Here is a 22,002-nt window from a genome sequence, read left to right on the forward strand (position 1 = left end):
ATGTAGGAGCCTTGAATCTGCTCATCAAGTGTTTTATAGAATGCCAAATTGACACTCTATTATGCTTAACACAATGATTGATGGTTAGGAAGCACAGTAAGGGACACGGGACATAGTGAGGATATGGTAAAAGAAATATTTTTTTATATTTTTATTTTCCATGTATCTAAATATTAAAATCATAAACAACCAACTTAATAAAAATAAAAAACTAAAACTAAAACCAAATTTAAATCAGCCAGAGTCTAGAGGTCCATGTTGCATTAGGATCTAAGGATAGTTAGAAATCGGTCTCTTAACTTCAATACTGTGTCTAAATTTGTGTAGTGTGGTGCTGTCGATAGTTTGACGAGTTCTATATTTTTTTAGAATTCAACCCTTATGTTACCAAATATTATAATATGACCCTCAAAGTGTATCCCTACATGTCCCTGTTGTGTCCTCTGAAGAAAAATAAATAAATTAATTAATTAAATGGACACGCCACCACGTGGCATGTCCCTTACTTGTCCGACACAGTTACGACACCTATTTTGTAGTATCGGTGCTTCATAGATTGAAGGGTATTTAAAGTGTGGGGTGATTTATTTGGCATGCAAGTTGTTTTAATTTTATGCCCATGGAGATGAAGAATTTGAACTCTTATAATTCTATGAGTATGGGGCATGCACAATCAGAATATGGATTTAAGATTGCTTGGAAGTTTGTTTGCAAATATGTGAAAAAGACTTAATTTCTTGGAATTTGAAAATCCTTGGTTGTATGAAAACAACGGAGGTTGGTAATTACTCATGCTTCATTTAATGAGATGCCTGAAAGAGATTTCTTTAGTTGGGCCAATATGATCCATGGTTATGCTGAATTAGGCAGGATTGACATTGCTAGGGCTTTGTTTGATAAAATGGTTGAAAAGGAAGTAATATCTTGCATTGCTTTGATGGGTGGGAATATTCAAAATAGATATTGCAAGGAAGGAAGCATTGAAACTTTTTTTGTGATTTGCAAAGTGGGGATAATTTGTCTCCAGACAACACCACTTCATCAATTGCTTTTTATGCAATTGGGAAATTAGAATGCATTGATGAAGGGGTATCAATGCATTGCCACATTAAGGAAAATGAGTTTATTTTGGGTAGAAAACTGGGTGTTGCCCCTCAGAGAAATGTATTCAAATTGCAGCAACATAGAGCATGTGGATATTGAAGAAGCATAAGAAAAACGTATTGACCATTGCAATGCTATGATTTGTGGGTTTGCTATTCATGGGTGGGGTGAACTGGGTTTTAAATTGTTTATAATGATGACGAACCAAATGATATCACATTGATTGGAGACTTAAATGCATTGATTGGAGACCAAGTGTATAAGTACCATGTATACATTTGAGAGAGAGCGAGAGAGCTCCTATCGATTTTCAATATGCGGTTGTAATTACAAAGAAAACTAAAGCAATAAATATGCAACACTTTAAAGAACTATTTATTTATTTATTTGTGGGGAACAAGTTAAATAAATGCCTATTGTTTGACAAATGAAATGAGAATTCTCATCAATTGTTATTACCAACTTGCAACCAGGGGCGGAGCTACATAGTGAGTTCAATTGAACCCACTCAACTTTGAATTTTTTTTAGAATTATATAAAATTTTAATTAAAATTTTTTAGAGGTTTTTGTAAATTGATACCACTAAAATTGTTAAAAAATAAATATGATGATGTCAAAATAATTTACAAACATAAAGTTTATACAAAAATCCATTCAAAATGGTATGCCAATGATATTTTAAAATTATGAGGTAATGGTGAGTGTTTTATAAAAGAATAACCAAAAAAAAAAAAAAAAAAGGAAACACAGTTACATTATTCTATATAAATATTGGATTTGGCTTCTCTCAAGTTAGTCATCTCAACTTGAGAGACTGTTTGGATTTGTAAGGCCAATTTTGGGGCAACTTTAATGAGTAGAATATTCATGCAAAAAATCAAGATGATTGGACATCAGTAACTATATGTTTGAATTACATAGGTATTGCAAAAAAAATGGATGGCTATTCTTAAAATTATATTTATCGTCAATTTTTTTAAAACAAATATAATTCAAAGATATAGCTTCCGATATCCAATCATTTTGATTTTTTGCATGAATATTTTACTCAACGAGTGTTAAAAAGTAAACGGTTCAAATCACCGAAATCAGTCCCAAAATGGGCCTACCAAGCCCACATACTCTCTCAAGTTGTCAACTTGAGAGAAGCCAAACCCATAAATATTTTGTTTATTAATTTTGTTAAGGGTACATTAAATACTCTTAACTATCTCCACTATCATAGAAAATATGAAACACTAAGGCCTCGTTCGGCAACCAAACTTTTTAGCCAAAAAGTTAAAAAGTTACTAAATTAGCCAAAAAGCCAACAACCCATACCAAAAAGTCAAAGATTCTCTTTTCTCTCTATTTTTTGCACATTTTTTCGTAAAAAGCCAAAAATTCATCCCAAACATATTAGTTTTTTTTAGCTCATATTTTAGCCAAATAGCCAAAAAGTTACTAAATTAGCCTTTTCCCAAACGAGGCCTAAATATATTTTGTTAGAGACTAAACTATCCTTTTCTCTAATTCCTTCTATTTTAACATTATATACTTTTCATAATAGAGTATGTTTGTTTTTTTAACATTTTTTTATTATAAAAGTAAATGCCTTTATTTTTAAATAAAGGACATATAAAAATAATTTAAAAATTAATATTTTTTTATCATAGAAGTAAACGCCTTCTAAAATTTAAAAAATAAAAATTATAAGGTGCAAGGAAAATAAAGGACATAATTTTCATAATTTTTTTTTTTTAGTTTTTGTATGTCCTTTATTTTTATAACAAATATCAAAAAATTATATGCCCTTTATTTTATTTTTTTTCAATTTTTAGATTCATTTTTCTTGCACCATATAATTTAATTATCATTGAAAATAGAGGAGTAAATGCCTTCAAAAAAATTTTAAAAAAGTAAATGCTGTAAGGAAAGCAAAGGACATAATTTTCATGATTTTTTTTTAAATTTTCATGTCCTTTATTTTATAACAAATACAAAAAATTATATGCCCTTTATTTTTTTTTTCAATTTTTAGATTCATTTTTCTTGCACCATATAATTTAATTATGATTGAAAATAGAGGGCATTTAAATTTTTTTTTTAAAAAAAAACCACAAAATGTTATTTAAAAATAAAGGCATTTAACTTTATGATAAAAAAATGTTTTAAAAAAAAAAAAAAAAAGAGCTCCATTATGAAAAGTATATAATGTTAAAATAGAAGGGATTGGTAAGAAGGGTAGTTTAGTCTGTAGCAAAATATATTTATAATCTTTCCTCTTTTCTATGATAGTGGAGGTGATTAATAGTATTATTTAATGCATGTCTTAGGTCACTTGTTGCAAAACACTTTGTTTATATATCATTATCTTTTATAAAAAGTGAAACTTAGCTAAGAGTTTATCCTAATCACAGCCTTTGGCTTAATGGTTATGGAGCACCACTTTGTGGAGTAAAGTTACGGATTTCAACTCTTATGGAGAGAAATTTGATATCGTTTGTGGTGTTATACCCCTAGGAATTGTAGGTAGATTATTTCTTATCAAGTTTGGGCTTTGTGTTTTGTTAGACGCGGTTATGGTTATTGAGCTTGGTATATTGTTGGACTTTAATTTTCTAGTTTGATGAAATAGTTATCATCTATCTATCTATCTATCTATCTATCTATCTATCTTCTATATCTATACTATTATTAAGTGAAGGCCTCAATTAGTGTAGTGAAACCTTTGCTCTCCTCATGCCATGTGGCATTATTTTTTATTAAAAAAAAAAAAAAACATACACAAAGAGATGAGTAAGGCTTGAACCCATGACCATAGGTTTAATGTAGGACTCATACCACTTAAGCTAAGTACATATTATAATATTATTTTCTTTTATTTTTACTTATTTGAATTGCATATGTATCGTGTGTGCCATCCGCTAGTCATATTTGTAAGTAATCTCCTACTGATTGATTAAAAAGAAAAAAAAAAGTTAAAAATATCCGTTATGTTACATGGACTATCCATTCTACTGTTCTAACACTCAAATGTATGACACAAGTGTATGGCTAAATCAAAGATTTATATGACACCTACACATTATGTTACATGGACTATCCAAAATAAATCAAATATTCGTGTCGGACTCCTAACCCTCAAACAAGGGTGTGGGATATGTGTCCAATACTTTCCATTAGACACTTCGCATATATTTGTATTTAAAACTTCTTATATGTATCATGTCTTGTGTATGGCTATAAAACACCTTTTTGACGCTATATGTTACATATTATACCATTTTATCTCACATAATAAATTGAAAATATAAAAATATGAGCCGAATCTGCACACCTGTAAATTTAATATTTGATGAGTCCGACCTCTAAATACGCACCGCACCCAATACTCATACCCGAGTCCATGTAATTATAAGTTGTGAAAGTGTACAATTTACACATTCTCATAGGGCTAGGGTTATTGTTTCCCCATCAAACAGATTAGAATTTAGAACAGATCGCTCAACTTTCCTGGCCATATAGGTTATTTTTACCAATTATATAATAAAGCTTTACATTTAAAAAGCAAATAATAAACATTAGATGAAGGTACTCCAAGCAATCCACTTATCAAAAATATGGTGTATGCAATATTATTACAAACACAAAAGGCTATACAGCACGACCAATATAAAAGTTCTTTTATGTAGATAACCATCTAAAAATCCAATAACGAAACTGTTTTCCAGAGAACATGACTCCATAATTCTATTTCCAAAAAATTAATGAACCTCATCTTCAAAAGGAAAATGAGTGGAAGCACTAATTAGTGCTACCACTAATGATGTGGCAATAGGTCCCACCATGAATGATTTGATGTTTTGACCTTAGTGTTGTATTTTTTTTCTTTTTTTATTGAGTGCCATGTCATTAGTGGTCTTTTTAGAGCTCCAAAATTAGTGGTCTCTATCATTATTGTGTTCAAAAAGCTCTCCTGCAGTATTGGTTACTGAAATAGATATGTCTCCACACAGTTATATAAGATTTTTTTCTACAATATTTCTTTCTGCCTTTTTTCCTTTCTTCTTTTTAAAGTGCTAGAGAGATAAACGGAACACGAATGCAGTATACTTCTTAGCTTTTTGATTTTCTTTTCTTTTCTTTTCTTTTTTCACAAACTTTTTAACCTCTCCTTCTTGTAGATGTTTCAACCTTTTTTTTCTATGAAACTTTAACCTACCATTTGGCCTAAAAAAAATAGTTATTAGTTGATTTTCATGGATGTTAAAACCGATGCATCTTTCTTGCAGAACCTTCGCCTCTATTCTCTCTTTCAAACCCTTTATCTCTTCAACATTATCAGTCTTCTAGTCGTGGTATAATATGGGTAAGGATGTTAAAAGTCCACAACAATATATATAGTTTTATTGATCTAAAAGTTCACCAGTGAAATGAAGTATAAAAAATGTAAACGGAGAATATCAATGCCTAAATAAACAATGCTCAGTTAAGCAATGAGTTATGGTTCACAAAGTAGATTTATAAATGCATCTACAAATTATGTCTTTGCACGATTTATATATTATGATCCAATATATATACATGTCTAGACTTTAAGGGGTGTTCCAGCAGTGTCCATGGTGCATGCTCAAGATATTCTTCAGAGAGTATACTCTGCCATTTCACTGAAGTATTTATATTTCTATTTCATCAGTTTGAATTTAGTTACTTTCTAATTGAGTTACACACCAGTCCTTCTCAACCATGAGGGTCTCTGCTCTGCACTACTCATGCCATGTGTAGTGTGCTTTTCAGAGGACATGCATAGATGAATCCGCATTCCTAAACCTCGAAGTCTTGACACTTGACAGGAATGTGAATTTCTGCCAGTGCATGAGCATGATATTCTACAGTGGACAAACTCTGGACCACTTCACTGTCATAACTACCTTGTCAAACTTATGATAGCACTGATATTTCTTTGTTTTTTTTTTTTTTTCAAACAGTTACTTTTTTTTTTTTTTTTTTTTTTTTTTTTTTTTTTGATAACTCAGGTATCCCCAACCCGCTGATTTTAAGGGAAGCCAGGACTAATCCTGAGGGCCCTTTTTCAAACAGTTACTTAACCCACATGACTGTTTCTCTTGACCATGATATGACCAGATCAGGAATGCATGTTGATAAGAACTAACACAGAAACAACCCATACCTTTCTCTTGAAAATCCTTATCAGTTTTTACAAACCCTGCAACCAAAGCCCTTGGCAATGCTGCAACCCACTCATCTCTGTTGAGATCTGATGGAATAGCAGCCAAAACATTATTCAATAGATTCTCCTTGGAGTATATAGCAGCAGCAGACCCATTGTGTCCATCAAATATCTGCAAAATAAGATAGTGGAACAAACCATGGAAATTTTAAACAAAACTAAAAAAAATAATGAAATAAATAAGGTAACTAGAATTAGTGATAAAGATGGCACGCCAGTCTCCAAAGATTGCAAAGGGGGTAATCTGCAATGATTGACATCCATTAAATGAAATGTGCAAGCAAAGATAAAGACTAATGATCAGGTTGATGGCAGATAGTAATTTAGTAAATGAACTATAAAGCTGAACTATATCTTACAGTTTCAAATAAAATATACAGAAGTATAACAGATTATATGGCAGATAGTAAATGAACTATAAAGCTGAACTATATCTTACAGTTTCAAATAAAATATACATAAGTATAACAGATTATATACATAAATATACATGTAAGGAAGTTAATTCTATTAAAACAAATAATTATTGGTGAAAAGTACTTTACTAGAATCAGTTCCTCTCAGTTCTCAAAGCATAGAAAGGAAAGAAAAACACAAATAAAACATTGCTGCTCCTCCGGTGCGCTCCTAGTTCAACAAATGAGTTTGCTTGCCGGTGAGGACTAGCCTATTTCTTCTCTGGGACAAAGTTTGAAGAGAAGAAAGCATACAAGACCGAAACCTAGAAACTAATGCCATGTTAGAAATGAGAATGGAAAGAAGGAAACTAGATACCTTAGGGAAGGGATTGGGAGTCTTCTTTGTTATGTGTTTAATTGAGGAGAAGAAAGGGAAAAGAAGAAAAAAATTTCTAAAATGATTGACTATCGTTTATGAATGAAAGTTTGTTGTGTAAAATTGAGGTCAAAAAAGCAATTCCATACCTTCAAAAATCCACTGAACCTTTTTCCTCTCTTCTCCCTCTCTTTCTCTATCCTCACGTACCCACCTTGGTTGTATGAGTTTTGGTGGGTTGGAGAGGAAAGGACATCCTCCTCTGCCTTCCCTCCCCTCCTTCCTCCCAAACGGTGGAACCCTCCACTTCTGTTCCCCTTCCACTTTTTTCATGCCTTCTTTCTGCCATACCAAACATACCACAAGAGAGAAAAAAAGTCTCAAGTGAAGAACTACAAATGTCAAAGGACCAAAAATTCATGCTTTGAGATGAATGTCTCAAAAAGGTCCTAAAAATAGCCTTGATTTTCAGCTTCTCTAAGACTACAAAGGAAACACAAGCTTCGCAACATAATATGATCCCAAACTGCTAGGAAACAAAAAAAATACAATGGATTGCTAAGTAGATTTCACATACCAGCAGTTCCCAATGGACTAGTACTAAAGAAAGCAACCATCACACTTCAAATTTAGGAATTACCAAATGAAAAACCATTGGAATAAACGAACCCAAGAAGGCTAGAAGGCATGACTCTCTACAATATGCAATAGTTCTTATGGCTTGGAGATCATAAGAAATTGAAGCCCAAATGAAAGCAATCGACTTAATCCTATTCAACATAGAAGTCAAGAGTCTGTATGTGTTTCTACTTTCTAGTTATCGTTCTATTCATTTTGCCCCAAATGTCTCGAATATATTATTCTAGATTTGCAGATTGGAAAAAGAATAAATTTGGCACATTAACTGAGATGCAATTCTAAGTTCCTCAGGAGTCGTATATATAACATTGGCACGCTCTTAACAACAAAAGCATAAAATGAACCATGTTTATGATATTAATAGCAATTTAGTGGTTCAATATAAAGCTATGATAAATGCATAAGATGTATAGATAGCCTTGATAAATAAGCATACAATATTTAACTAACTCCATTACACTATACAAACTTTGAGCTACTTAAGCTTTCAAAACATCTCTCTAGAAATATATTCACACCCATAGTTGTCAAATTAGGATACAAATCGTGTATCCCTTTTTTTTTTTTTCTTTTTTTCTTTTTTTTGAATCACGCATTGTATCATGTACCATAAGATAATTTAGCACCTTTAAAAATAAGTAGAAAAATAAATGTAGTTATAAAAAAAATATCTTGCGAAAATAAAACAATGTATAATTCTTTAATTCTAGAAGTATAGTTCCTTAATTAAAGATATGCATGCATCAATACATACTTTACTCAAATAGCTTGTCCATAATAAGTCACCAAGGATCCTCTAGAGTGAAATTTTCCTAAAGTTTCCTAGAGTGCTACATTGTGTGGTTGAGATTTACTGACAAGTCACATCAGAAAAATTGATGTGACTTGCCAGTAAATCTCAACCACACAGTGTAGCACTCTAGGAAACTTTAGAGAAAAATTACTCTAGAGGATCCTTACTCATAATAAGTAGGCATAAATCAATAAACATGAAATACTCTAATAACATATTGTAAATGAAAACACAAAACATGCAGCGGAATAAAATCAACAGATCATACCTCTTGTGATCTAAAACCTCGTGGATAAATCACGTGCTTCCAGAATCCTCCTCAATCAATCCCAGCAGTGGGGTGATATTACAATGGTGAATATCACCCACACAAACCACAGTGCAACTGACTTGATCGTTGTTTTTTTTTTTCTTGGGAGAGAGTCAGTATATGGGTATAAAACAGACTCAACGTTGTTTCTCTTGGATTACCCATAACCATATAACAAATATTTAATATATTATAATATCTATCCATATCAGTTAAGATACAGATAATATCTAATATATATTATATCTATCTATATCAGTTCAAACTGATAACGTCTGTTTCAAGAGTGGTTATCCTAAATAGGTTTGATTTCAAAATCAAAACCTATTTGGATAAGGATACAAAATCAAATTTAATGGTCATGCCACATGGGCGCCCATTACTAACATCTCCCACTCGCACATGAGTTGGCATGACACTGCCACATCTCTATCTCAATCTCCCCAAAAACGAACAATCTCATACTAGCCACTGCACCGTGCGACTGCTGAGAACACCTGCATGTGGGAGCTCTATACTAGAAACTCAAAATGAGCCAGCATAGAGACATCAACCCAAAAAGAAAAGAAATAGTGTCTCATATACCCCAGACCCATCTAATTACACCGGTCCAAAAAACATCTCTAATCCCTCAAAAAGAGCATGTTTGACCCTCTTAATTCTTGCAATATATTCACACTCAATTCGCCTCTCATACAGAGCGATGTGAGTTGCCGGCAGTGAATATACAACAGTGGTGTAATACTAGATGATCTTCCCTTTGCATTCATGCCATTTAGTTTAGGATTGACCGCTTTCCCAGTGATGTCCCTTAAGGCCGAATCATGCATGACCGCAGACAACATACCAAAGTAGCAGAACATCAACCCCTTACCTTATGACATAGTCAAAAGTCACAAAAGGGTACATAAATGAAAGTCATATCAATAATGACTCGTAAGACTCACACGGTGAGGAAGCAGGGATCCATTCTCTCACCTCATTACTCGGTCGCCAAGCACATATAGTATGAATACATGCTACGGTGGAGTAACTCTTCCATAAAGAGTGACGTCATACTCGATACACCGTACAGATATTAGTCTAGTCGCTTTCTAGCGCCTAACCCGAATTCTCTATTTGCTCGCCTTCTAGGCGCCAAATGAGATCTCGAATCTGGCTAATCATAACAGGCACAACATGGAAAGTGGGTACTAACATCCATGTTTGGTCCTTAACACGACCTCATCTTGGTTATAACCAAGGCGACATACATAGTGGATGATTTAAGCCTCTCTTGGCTCCGAATAAAAATAAACCACCAGTCTCATCCTTGCTCGCTCCCAAGCGCCAAGGGCGATTGCTCGTGTGAGTGAGCCAATCTTGCCTGCTGACATCATCATTTGCTAATCATTATGACACAAACCATAATAGTGTCAACATCCCATCATCTCAAAATAAGTGATCGATTTAAAAAAAAATTGACCACAGCTTGCGCAATTATAGACTCCAAACATAAGCCTTATCAGCACCTCTTGCGATAAGTATATACAACGGAATCCACCATGTGCGCCTCACATGAAATGATTTAAGATCACTACCTCTTGCGCTATAACCTCTCTAAAGATATTTTTGGTGACCAATTTGCGTTCATTCTTAATGCGCCCAACTAGCGCAGATGCGCCCAACTAGCGCATTGAATTTTACAAGGAGCAAATTAATATGCTTCTAATAAAGCATTTTATCCACAGTCTAATGAGCAAGGTCAATGTCTATACAACTCAGTTAACCATTTATCAAAGATAAAACTTATCATGCCGAATACGCCCACATAGCGTACTTTAGGCTCCCACAACAAAGAAAAAATCAAGGAATATAGGTCATCTGTTTCTCCCAAAGACAATCTGAGGATTCACTCAATAGCTAAGGCTCTGGCTTTTACCGATAGGTAAGTCAATGGGTTTGCAATTTTGCATCTAGAATCGTTCTAGGATATTCCTTATGTAAGTCATCGAAGACAAACCGAGAATTTTCCTAAAACAATCCCTAAGGATCGTACATCCGAGCATATGAATTACATCACCCATGTCCATCATATCTAAAATGGAGGACTGCCCACCCTAGGTGGCGACAACCTTATAAATTCCTGGCTCATAATGACTAAGTAAGGAAAAACTTCTTTTGGACCATTGATCATGCCTCAGTGGTCTTCATCGATCATCGTTGCCCTATCATGGCTTTACGAAATCTAAGAACCACTGTTTGGATAACTGCTTTAGGCTGTAAAAGATTTATTGGAACCAGCAACATTTTTGCGCTCCTAACTTTTCACTATAAAAGCAGAAGGTAAATCCTTACGGATCTACTTATCCAATTCTCTAATGAGAAATCAGGTCACAATGTCCACAAATCAATGTTCCGAACTTATGTCAATTATAGCCTAAGTCAAAATAACCTCACTCCCCAGGAGGAAGTCTTCTCATGGTCTACACTTTCCTCAATGGTGCGACCATTCGGTATCTAGCGAGCCTTATGCCTCAACAATGACTATCCAAATTACGCATAACTTTATAACAGTTTTGCGTCATAATGGAAAGTCAACCAAATTATAAAAATGGTTAATCCTCAAAGACTTTGTCTTAAACTGCGCAACATGGATCCACTTTTTAAAAACAGGGGACTAGAGCCTTTGGCATTATCCTAGGCTCTTTATCATCTTGCGGAGCAATCATGAATGTTTCCCTCTCAATCACCCAGTGATGACGTGGAAAATTTTCACATTTGCTACCACGCAACTAAGAATGTAGAGTATTCTGTTCTAATGGAGTAATCCATTAGTAGACACATCGCTCCCACTGTCCCTAGGATATTGGAAATTTCTTTCCATTCTCAACTAGGCTACATAGAGCGCTATGCTTGGAATTCTCCATCTTATAGAGTTCCGAAAACTCTATTCACGTCACCTTTACTAATAAAACTTTATGTGACTTAGTTACACTACCACAAAGCTGCTTACCTATATGCACATGATCCGGAGGGTTTGCATGACCGCATACAATAATGCGCCACACGACCCTTTGTGTTTACAAGACAGCATACAATAATGCGCTATAGAACCCTAGGTCTTAACTTCACAATCTTATGAGAAGTAGAATAAAGATAAGCTGCTTAATGGTTACAGATCGCCCATAGATGGCTCTCTGCTAACCCATTACTCAAAATGGAGTGTAAAATCTGATATGGAGGGCACTTAGTTAGGGATACAAGCAACAAACTAGTGCAATTCCCAATTGGGAAACATTTTGCGCCATTATCTACCTAACATTAACAATATTTAATTCCTTATCTCTACTACACCAGTGTGTTGTTGAGTACTAGGAATAATCAATGTTCTAAGCATCCATCTCTCTTCACAGAGTTTTTCTGAAAAAAAATAACTCAAATAGATACTCGCCACCTTGGTCAAAACTAAAAGCACAAAAAACTCTTATCTAATTGATCTCGACCTTATATGTGCAATGTCAAAAATCATCTCAAAAATTTTTGACTTATGGGAGATCAAATAGTCTTGACTCAGATGCGTATCGTAATCTATAAATGCGTCGAGATTGAGGCTTAGCTATTGTACCCTCACACATATCTAGTCACAAAATATCATAGTGGACTAAATGCGCCAAAACAAATGACCTTCTGCGGCTTTCCTACTTGTGCGCACCCATTGCGAACAAAGTTACACATTACATGAGAGCAGGATGTCATAAGCGAGTGGGCCCGAGAAGGCCTACTCAAACTATCGTGTCATCATCTCATTAATGTGATTAAGTATAATAAGCCACTGGTTCATGACCAATGTCATAAACTAATTCCAATCATCTTAATGTGTGAGTTCTCAAAGACAAGTTTTAAAGGCTTAGGCCCAACTAGGTAATGACTCACGACAAAGTCATATTCACTAGATCATAAAAGGGATGTCATGGAGATATCAAGTGCGCCTAAGTCGCAAATTTAACTAGTAAGTGCTAATCCCCTGCACCTTCAAGTCAATTTTATTCTCCATACACTTTAATACATCTATTTGAAAGATGACGATACTCCTGTTGCCATCTCTATTTCTCGCTTCATAGTTACTTGCAATTAATTCTACTATCCACAAGAAGGAGAGAATAAGCTATCAACTATGATAGCTCCTGAAGTAACTTAAGCGCGAATTAGGCTAAAGAGTATAATTCAACACAATGCTCTTACAAGCGATGCGTTAAATTCTTAGAGTCATAACAACCTTGTCAGCCTTAACCTTTTCATTACTATGCTGCAACGTTTGCGCTTAGTGGTAAATGTTATTCAAAACGTTAGCCTAGTAAAGGAATCACACAAAGAAGCACCTCATCCATGTTTCACACTCAAGTGTGGAAACAGTAAGTGTCCACACTTAGACAAGTTGGCAATGCTAATAGATTTTGCAGCCACTAAGCGCCAATCTTTTCACTCAGTGTTAATAGATTTTGCAGCTTCTAAGCGCTAATCTTTTAACTTCACGTGATATTTCAACGCACACTATTATAGTGCATGAAATTTCGCTCAATCCACTCCCAATAATTGGGTAGAGAGCAAAACACTGCTCGTACTGGCTACTCGTCTTACACTTAATGACTAATTTATTTAAGCTCGCATTTCTTGGATGACGTGACTCTTGAATGTTACTTTATCCAATGATGTAACATTATTTACAAGTCAAATTACAAAGTCAATCCGCGCAGCTCATTAGTCAAGATCATATACAGATCTATTGAGGGCTTACTAAAATCATAACTCCAAAACTCTTCAACCAAAACTATGTAGCGTGCCGCTAACTATAGCGCACACATTAGTTTTTATTGTGCCAAACAAGGCAACAAAACCACGGCGACTTTGAGTCATGTTTCCTTACTTTGGCTCAATTAAGGTTTGACCTAAAGTCTCCAAGACTTTTGCTCATCTAAAGAATGGGATTAGTTTGTTCACATTTGAACATCTCTACTAAGTCTAGGTCAACCAAATTAACTTCCATAAGCTAAATCAATTTAGAGAGAAATTCGCATTGGGATTAATTTGATTAGCATAATATAATTTTGCCGCAAAAATCTAAATTAAATAGTGACAATATTACACAAGTCGCAAGATCGAAAATCCGCTATGCTCGTAATCATCTCTTGCGCCACAAGTGACAATTATCCAAAATTTAGTTTAATTTATGCGCAAAATATTGGTTTTCGGGAGTTAATCTACAAAGATTTCTTTCAACCGAATAACCTCCTACTGACTATGGCATATACAAAGCATGATAAATTCCATACAATAGCATTTTAATGTAAATCTACAAATAACTCATGCTATATTTATTTAATAATGGAATTCTAATAAATAAATAAATAATAATCATGCTCTTCTAATTACAACATATTACAAACCCAAAAAAATATGCTGTATTCAATATTTAAATTATGCCATAACAGAAAGTACATCATCCTGAAATTTTCTGGAATTTTCTGGTATTTTCTGGAATTTTAAATAACTAATTAAACACACATAAAATTAGAAATAAAAAATCCAGAAACTAGTAAACAGAAACAATATTCAGATTATGCCATAATTAAAATGTACATTGTTCTGAAATATTCTGAAATTTTTCTGAAATATTCTGGAATTTTAAATGACTAATAAATACACATAAAATTAGAAATAAAAAATCCAGAAACTGATAAAATGAGACAATATTACCAGTAGATATTAAAACATTTCAGAAGTCCACAATAAAAATTTCAACCCCAGAAAATTAATCATGCAACACCAGATGCATTTTAAAGCAAAAAAAATGCATTATTAACACAGGAAAAATATTACATATTTTCGTAAAATTTTCAAAATTTTACAGAATGTAGAAAAAATAATTCTGAGTCTAAGGGTACCAACCATGCTTAAAACAAAGCTATAACGAATAAATTATGGCCAATTAACGCAATTCAGAATTAAAAAAACAAACAAACAGAGCCTTAGAGCCAAGCCAGCGCGGAAAAACGGCTCGGCTCGGCTCGGCGCCGCTCAGCGCAAGTCGGCTCAAGGATCGGCTCGGCGCGCCGCTCAGCCTCGGCTCGGCGCGCGGCTCCAGCACGCGGCGCGCGTGCGGGCGCGGACGGCGCGCGTGCGTGGACAGCACCGCCGACGCGCGCGTGATGGCGCGTGCAGGCGCGTCAGCATGGCATCCGGCGCGTGTAGGCGCGTGGGCGCGCGTGGGCGCGCGTGGCTTCGGCGTGGTGGCACGTGAATGCCACGCGCCGCCTTCCAGGGTACTGACAGTTCCGATTTTTGTACTGCCGGACTCCTTTTTCCAAAATAAAATCATTTATGCTCTTAAAAATGACATTAATGATCATAAAAATAAAATATTTTGGATCTCCACATCTTTTATAAATATACACATGATAAAAGAAAGCACGAAAATATCCATTAATGGCTCTGATACCAATGTAAATGAAAACACAAAACATGCAGCGGAATAAAATCAACAGATCATACCTCTTGTGATCTAAAACCTCGTGGATAAATCACGTGCTTCCAGAATCCTCCTCAATCAATCCCAGCAGTGGGGTGATATTACAATGGTGAATATCACCCACACAAACCACAGTGCAACTGACTTGATCGTTGTTTTTTTTTTCTTGGGAGAGAGTCAGTATATGGGTATAAAACAGACTCAACGTTGTTTCTCTTGGATTACCCATAACCATATAACAAATATTTAATATATTATAATATCTATCCATATCAGTTAAGATACAGATAATATCTAATATATATTATATCTATCTATATCAGTTCAAACTGATAACGTCTGTTTCAAGAGTGGTTATCCTAAATAGGTTTGATTTCAAAATCAAAACCTATTTGGATAAGGATACAAAATCAAATTTAATGGTCATGCCACATGGGCGCCCATTACTAACACATATAGTAGATATTTGTCAAAATAAAAGTACCATTCTCATATGCAAAAAAAAAAAACTCTTTTTTAATAAATTAATGAAAATTTTTTACAATATTAATTTAATTTACATAAAACAAGTTGAATAATTTTTTCAAAATTACTGAAGAGTTCAAATTCCTCCTTATTCCCTCTTCTTTGAAAATTAAATTTTCTTTCAAAGTTCAACAATCAGCTCAACTTAAATATGCATACCACAAATTATCCACGAAAAACAACCAATCCCCAAACTAATGCTTTAATAACATTAATCTCTCTCTCTCTCTCTCTCCACAGTTTCTCTCTCTCTCTCCACAGTTAATGTAAACAATTGCCGATGAACTTTGTCATAACATCAAAAATCCAAGCAATATATCCTGACTAACTCCTCGGTCTATATTGGCTAAACCTCTAATATTGATACCATAATCCTTCTTCCTAGGTTTGCTATCACACTCTTAAACAGTATTATCGGAAAAATGTTGATACCCTAGAGAATTACATTTTGGAACGCACATTCCGAAACATGATACATTTGATTCTAAAACAGTAAATTTGGCAATCCAAAGCGATCCCAAAAGTTTGTTCCAATATATTTCCTTTAGGTTTCATTATGAGGAAAAAAAAAAAAATCAAATATAATGAGCTAAAATCTAAGGTGAATGTAATTTTAACATGACAAAACATATTTTTTCTCATAATGTTCATAAAAATGTGTTGTGATATGAGTAATTTGGAAAAAAAACATACATTTTATTGGATGCCTAATTGTTAAAAAATTCACTAGACTATAGTATCTTAAATTCTAATAAAAGTGTACAATCCTACCACAATTTAGAGCATGTGGTGTACTGCATTTCCATTCTCGTTCTACATACCAGAACAAATCACGTTCCAGGTAACATAGCTCTTAAATGCAACAAAGGAGAATTCAGTATTCATGACCATAGATACAGCATAACCACATTGGTTTAGAAACACGAAAGATTTCCATAAATATAAAAGACATGAAAACATACCGCGAAAACAGAATATGTAGAAACATCATCTCCTGCAACGACATGTTGGCATTCTGTCTTGACAAATGTGAAATCCTCCCCTTTCTTACTTTGGCAAGCCTGACCATGAGAAATCTCTGGCCTCTCAATCTTCTCATTGGCCAATTCGCGATTGAGCAACACAGAAAGCGGGACCGTCAGATGTTCACCCTTAGAGGACATTGTTCAGTTAATCCTCCATGCGCTCTTGTTCCAATCAAATCCACACAAAAATCCTAACCCAAACAACAAAGAACGCATCATTCGAAGCTTTTTAACCAAAATACATACAAAATAATAAAAATCTGATTAGAAAGACTCGAACAAAATTATCCAGATCGTCAAAAGAAATAACTGCACGAAGAATGGAAATAAGCAATTTCATGACCAAGAAGCATATATAAATAACTCGGTATACAAGAATTTACAACTCAATTTACGAAAGTGCAATGCAAGTCACATTGTTTGTTTGAAGATAATATGCTTTCGTGTAAATGCGATGAATAGGCGGCGAGAATGATTGAGAAAGAAAGAGGAGGAAGATGGAGGAAAGGGAAAAAGAGAAGAGAAAAAACTTACAGAAATAGAGAGAAGAGAAGAAAGAAACAAACCAGGGGTGAGTGGCAACTTGGTAAGGGCCTGGGGTTTAAGCCCCTAGGTCCTGGGTTCAACTCCTCTCTGAGCCAATCTCCTGGGCGTAGCACAGTTGGTTAGGAGGTTGACCTCAAGGATGCCTTATCAGCTACTTGGTGTGGGTTTAATTCTCCCCCGCTGTGCGAGTCCTAACTTAAGCGGAGCTTGCCTTGGGAGGTCGGAGCAAGCTTCCAGGTTATAGTCTCTTACTCGGAATGGGCTGTGCGAGTCCTAACTTAAGCGGAGCTTGCCTTGAGAGGTTGGAGCAAGCTTCCAGATTATAGTCTCTTACTCGGAACGGACAACAGGACACCCTGGTGATCTCCTCAAGGGGCGCTGCCTTGGACCTGCGGAAGAGTGGGAGGATTAAAAAAAAAAAAAAAAAGAAAGAAAGAAAGAAACACAAACCGAGTGAGGAGCGCAAATGAAGCTGTTGGGTTGTGTCCCTCTCTTTTGTTTTCGTCCATTTTCTTTTTCTTTTCTTTTATTTTTATTTAAAAAAAAAACTATAGTTATAACACATTAGCTGTGATATTTTAATTTCTATGATTATAATTTTTTATTTGATTTCAGTTTTAACCTTCTATTTATTTTCGCTAACTTATTACCTAACACAAGAAAATTTTCCATTTTTATGTGGCACTCGTGTAGAAATGACAAGATAACTTCATTTATTGGGCTCTCGACACTCTTTAATTTTAATAAGATGGGTTTGGGAATGATCAAATAGGGTAGAGTCGATTTTATAAAAAAAAAATAAAAAACTCGATTGAGTTCAGGGTGAGGGAGAGTATTTTTCATCCGAACTCTACCCAACTCACAAATGTAATAATAAATAAATAATAATATTGCATATATAATGTGTATAATATATTATTAATTTTATAAAATATATATAATATTATTAAGTTTTTATTATATTATATATAATATAATTTTAATATATGTGCAATATATATTCTTTTTAAGGGCATTCGATCCATAAATTCAATGTTAAATTTTTGTTGGCCAAAAATCTACTAGCTAAAGTAGGAAAATTCTATTTTCACACATTTAATTATCTCAGTATACATATTCTCTCAACATATACACTTATTAATTTGATTATTAATTAATTTTCTCAATCCACTCACTAAATGTTACAATTATATCATTCACTCATAATCATTGTACACACATTACTCAAACCTCCTTTTCACACACTTGTTGAGTGACCTTGCTTCCAAATTTATAGACCCAATGTAAATCCACATGAAGACCATTCAAGACCACAATGTGAACTGAAGTGAAGACAAAATATTTCATTGAAGACTCTATTGAACCTCCATTAAAAACACCATTGAAAACCCTCCAAAAATATTATTGAAGATGAGGCATCTTTTCATTTTGTTATTTCATTTGCCATTTCTAGATCTCTGTGCACTCCATTGTCACAAAACCCTCATTTTTTTTTAATGTTTTTGGTTTGGAGATTTCGGCACTAGTTTTCCAAAATTATACATTTAATTCAAAACTTAACTTCATAATAAAAGTGATTAGTTCAACAAATTTGTTCCCAAAAAAAAAAAAATTCGGCAGTTGATGTCTGAATATAATGAAACAATTCGATAGTTGATGTCCACATATAATGAAATAATTGGGTAGTTGATGTTTGAACATAATGGAATAATTCGACACTAGTTGTCAAACTGAAAACTGTGAAAGGAAAAAGAAATTTTTTTCACGAAAAAACTAACATTTTCATCACTAATAGAGTATAAATTTAGAGATTAAAGCAATATGAGAGTTGTTATGAGAGTATTGCTTTGCAAGCCATAGAAGAGTATAAAGTGTGCAGCAAGCAAAATGACAACAATGGAAAAACTATGGTTTAATTTATTTTTTTTTACTCAAAAGGTGTACATTACGATTTTTTTTTTTTTTTTTTTTAAATGTGTACATAAAATATTTTCATATAATATTATGGGTGCTAGTGATTGTCCATTATGATCATTTTAGTTTAGGGTATAATTGTCACTAAAATAATATTTCATTAAGTGTGTGCACTGAAATAATTAGGTGTGTGCAAATAGAATTTCCCGCTAAAATATTGTAGCCATAAAGGCATGCTTATACGAAATGACCAAAATACCCACATATATATATATTCTACCATGACTTCCGTTTATTTCCAACCCCCATTTCCAGATAACCCCAGCATATTTCCCTGACTATGCCATTCTCACAACTTTATTCCCACTCTAGGGTGGGTTTTTGTCTTTATTCTCATTATAGGGTAAAACAGCTTTAGCAATGTTGGTTTCTAGAAAAACGACTTTACCAATGCTGTTTTTTGTGAATAAAAAATAATAAAATTTCCCTACACAAAATCGACTTTTCGAAAGCTGTTTTTACTCAACGTGTAATTAATTCTGAGTTAATTAAAAACAGTTTTGGTAAAACCGTTTTTTAGTATTTTTTTTTTCCAATTTGTATTTTCAACATAAATATTGTTTGCCAAAAATATTTTTAATACATAAAACAATTTTAGAAAAACCGTTTTATAATACGACTTTACGAAAACCCTTTTATAATACAACTTTACGAAAACCGTTTTCATTAAATAATTTTTTTTTTGGGGGGGTTAAAAGTGATTTGCTCCAACATTCTGTAACACACTCTACAGTTCAACAAACAACGACAAAAAGAGAGATGTGAAGAGCATCGCGAAGGAGGCAAAGAAAACGAAGGCCACTTCGAAAGTTGTTGTCACGCCCCAGACTTGCCGCTAAAAGTTTGGGCATGACCTAAGCAGAAAAGGACACTTAACCTGGTTCCATAGAGCGGTCTGACCGGAAGCTGTAATAATAAGTGATATAAACCGGAAAATATGACATCCATTGAGCTACTAAGTCATGCCAGGATCATAAACATTTCATAGGACAAGTACATCAAAAGCCAAAATACATTTGAGAGTTAGTTATTTACAGGCATATACAAATCCAACCCCGAGGTGGGGTATATAACAAAATTATTAAGTACATAATAACTTAAGCCAATAGCAAAAGTGTAAGCCATCATCTAACAACTCCACAAAAGTAGGGTCCCGACCCCAAGCTTGGCTGTGCCTAGGCTGACAAAAGTATGACGATGCCGAGTTAAGATCGACCTCCTGGTTGATTACCTACAGAAACAGGCATAACACAGGGTGAGCCAAGCTCAGTGAACAATAGTACTGGTATGCTTGTAAACATAATTAATGCTGAAATCATGTAATCAGTCGTTCTCTGTACAGCTTGTTGGGACAACGTAATCGGTTTATAATCGTCATAATGTGGCCCCTGGCCTAAGAACTTCACACATTCAGAAAAGAGTCCTTGGGTTCATAATTTACAATTCATCATGTAACGCCCTCAAAATAACAACATTAAACCCATTAATAAAGACATGCATTTATATGTAAAAGTTTCACATTCTTCCATTTAACAGAGTTTCAAAAGACATGCATTTATATGTAAAAGTTCCACATTCTTCCATTTAACAGAGTTTCATTACAAAAGTATTACATGTTAACGACAAAAGCAAATGCCCTAAAGGCTTACAGCTTTCCAAGTTAACACTTGGTTACAACACAAGAATACTAACTCGTTTACACATTAAGCCCTTGGCTTAAATTTACATGTAATACATCAAAAATAAGACAACAAAAGTGTGTCCGCCTCTAGCCTCCCAAGCTACGTCCTTGGAGGTGGCATGCTACCTGTACCTGAAAATGATATTCCCATATAGGGTGAGCCACAGCCCAGTAGAAATACACTAAACCAAAAATGAACAATGACTAAAAGATTAGCAGTTGATAGATGGTCAACAGTGATACTTTCTCTTATCACACTTTACAGTTTCTTTTACAATTCATTTTCCAGTTCCTTTCAATTCTCATTTTTATAACCATGGCTCAGAACCTGGCCAACAACTCATATGAGACAGTAACTCATATCAAACACTTCCCATTTCACATTAGATAAGCATACTAGCTATATCACACAACAACAGATAAGCATACAAGCTATATCATCACTTTCACAGATATGCATATGAGCACTATCACACTTCCAATGACAAGCATATGAGCTCTGTCAATACATCACTAGATAAGCATATGAGCTCTATCTATGGAGTCCATCCCCTATCTCCTCCCAACACATCCGGTTTAGAGGTCCATCCCCTATCTTCCCCTACACCGTGGAGTACATCCCCTATCTCCTCCAACACAACACAATGCATATAAACAACAATTATACACATCATCACACAATACATAAATTTAATGTATTCTTTCAATCGTCAATCTCAATGACACATTCCAGTGATTAGTTACAGTTTGCCTAATCATCATGCATTGTCTACAACAATCATGACTATCCTCCACCGATAGCCCAAAGCAGTTATTTCTATACAGAAAATAAATGCAACAAATGGATATAAAATCAACATTTCAATTCGGTGAGCGATAAATAATTCAA

The 22,002-nt window shown here is 34.2% G+C and overlaps 1 pseudogene across 1 annotated transcript; it reads right to left on the minus strand.

Moving 5' to 3' along the window:
* Positions 1-6,159: 6,159 nt before the first annotated feature.
* LOC145816126 (putative protein phosphatase 2C 12 pseudogene) lies at positions 6,160-17,097 on the minus strand (annotated as a pseudogene). The gene is made up of 2 exons (XR_014358554.1): positions 16,850-17,097; positions 6,160-6,450 (listed from the first exon to the last, which is right to left on the minus strand). The product of XR_014358554.1 is annotated as a putative protein phosphatase 2C 12 pseudogene (transcript).
* Between the last annotated feature and the right edge of the window lie 4,905 nt (positions 17,098-22,002).

Source organism: Camellia sinensis, unplaced genomic scaffold, assembly GCF_055761805.1.
Source record: "Camellia sinensis isolate YWXY unplaced genomic scaffold, ASM5576180v1 Unanchor3, whole genome shotgun sequence".
Taxonomy (NCBI): Eukaryota; Viridiplantae; Streptophyta; class Magnoliopsida; order Ericales; family Theaceae; genus Camellia; species Camellia sinensis.